Source organism: Chanos chanos, chromosome 10 (genome assembly GCF_902362185.1).
Source record: "Chanos chanos chromosome 10, fChaCha1.1, whole genome shotgun sequence".
Lineage (NCBI taxonomy): Eukaryota > Metazoa > Chordata > Actinopteri > Gonorynchiformes > Chanidae > Chanos > Chanos chanos.
The window spans coordinates 6176315-6178340 of NC_044504.1; positions in this window are offsets into that span (position 1 = coordinate 6176315).

Consider the following 2026-nt stretch of genomic DNA (forward strand, 5'->3'; position numbering starts at 1 on the left):
CTGGTCCATGCTGTTTACAGGGTCTTGTGCCTGGGGCATAGCAGTGTTAAAAGGATCTTTTTTGGTTGGTTTACCACTGTCTAATTCACCTCCAGATCTGGTCAAAATGCTCCCCACCCCATCACATGTGTCTGAACTGAACACATTTCTTACCTCTTTTCTTTGTTCCGCACATTTATTTTAACTCTATTTATTTTAAGTCTTTTTCATTACTGTAGATTAAAATACGACATTTGTCTTTCGGCATTGCCGTGCCTGCAGTTAAAACCATGCGGTAACCTGCCTTAGCTGTGAATGGACGTCACTCTGTGACATTCTCACGCTTATTGTTTGCGGCTTTGGTTTATAAATCCCAACTGTCAAGGCGTTGTATTCCCCGACGCCCGCCGAAAAAAAAAACCCCTCCCATCCTCTTTTGTTCTCTTACCCCAGTCAAAGGCCTCGCTTAAAGGTTAGCTCAGCATCAGTCTCCCCTTAGCATCTAAGCTCCGCTATTGTGGAGTCTACTCCCGTGGCTTGGCCAATCCAGGCTGGCGTGTGGGAGAGAAGAAACATGATTTTTTAGAATCATTCTCTTAGGCTACACTTCTCCCAGACCCCCATGCGGAGCAACAGACGGTAAACTCAGGGTGACTCGGCGAATGGCGCGGGGACGGATGACGGCCACACGCGTGGAGCTCTACTGCCACCTGGTGGACAGGGTGACCGGTGGAAGAGGACTGAGGCGGGGGGGGGGGGGGGGGGTGAAAGGCCTGTGATAAGGTGAGGTATTTGCAGTTCAGAGAATGTCTTCATGGTGTACGGTGATTGCACAGACATGCGGAATAAATTCATGGTGAGCCTTGTTATTCATGTAGCTCTGCTGCCCCCTATTGGTTGGAAGGCAGACAGCAGAGAACATGGGGAGCGAAACTGAAGGCAACATTACTGTATGACTGTAGAATAAAAAGCTTGCAAGTACTTACAGAACTAAATCAACAGATAATAATATATATTTATATATACAAATGCAAAATGCCTTCATCATCATGTCTATAAATTCTACAGTATACATAACATACAATTTCTTCTTGCGCTGAGACTGTGGAGTCAATGGCATTTGCCCACTGATGTTTGAAAGTCATAAAGTCATAACTTTCATAATTAACACTCCAGTGTCGTTAATGTGATACACACCCTCAGATGTTTGTTCAGCACTTGTTCAGCCTGCCATGACCACAGCCTAAGGCTCTATTTCTTCATCCGTCGTGTGTGTGTGTGTGTGTGTGTGCGAGTGTGTGTGTGTGTCTGTTGTTCACATTTTAATTTTAAAACTATGCTTTGGAATGTTTCAGTGCTCTGACATAGTTCCATCATTCTAGACATAAAGGAGTATTCACCTTAACCTTGTCCTACCACTTACTAAAATAAAGTCACACAAACTTGTCAGTACTTATCCGAAGTTCTCTGTTTTTGTCTTTGCTCTATTATTTTTTTTATGGTGCTTTTGAAAAAAAAAAAAAAAAGTCATAGGAATTAGAGAACGAACCAATTAAGCACTGTCTAGTCCAAGCAGAAGGACAATTCGTCATCTGACAGAAACTTACTGACGGAAGTTCCTCCGCGTCTTCACATCATTCAAACCCAAAACAGAGTTTGACTTCTGCGGCCCAAGCAGGGGGTGAGACGGGGACCCGGAAAAAAAAAAAAAAATCATACATTCAGAGACAAATGATCCTCTTCCAGTGTGACAGAGAGAAAGAGAGAAGGGGATGGGGGGGGCGGGGGGGGGTGAAGGGAGAATAGAAGGGTGGGCAGATGGGTTCTGAACTGCGGCGTGTGTGAAGAATGACCCAAGCAGGGGGCCGTGAGGGACTTGCCAGACCACTTTAATCAATCAGAGCTTTAATAAGACACTAGGCAACAGGCAGTGTCTCGTCCTGTCTCCGACAACACGGCTATGACGGGGTTAGACACCTGGAGAGGACGGATCTGTGCAAGATGACAAATACACACACACACACACACGCACACAAACTGAGGTATG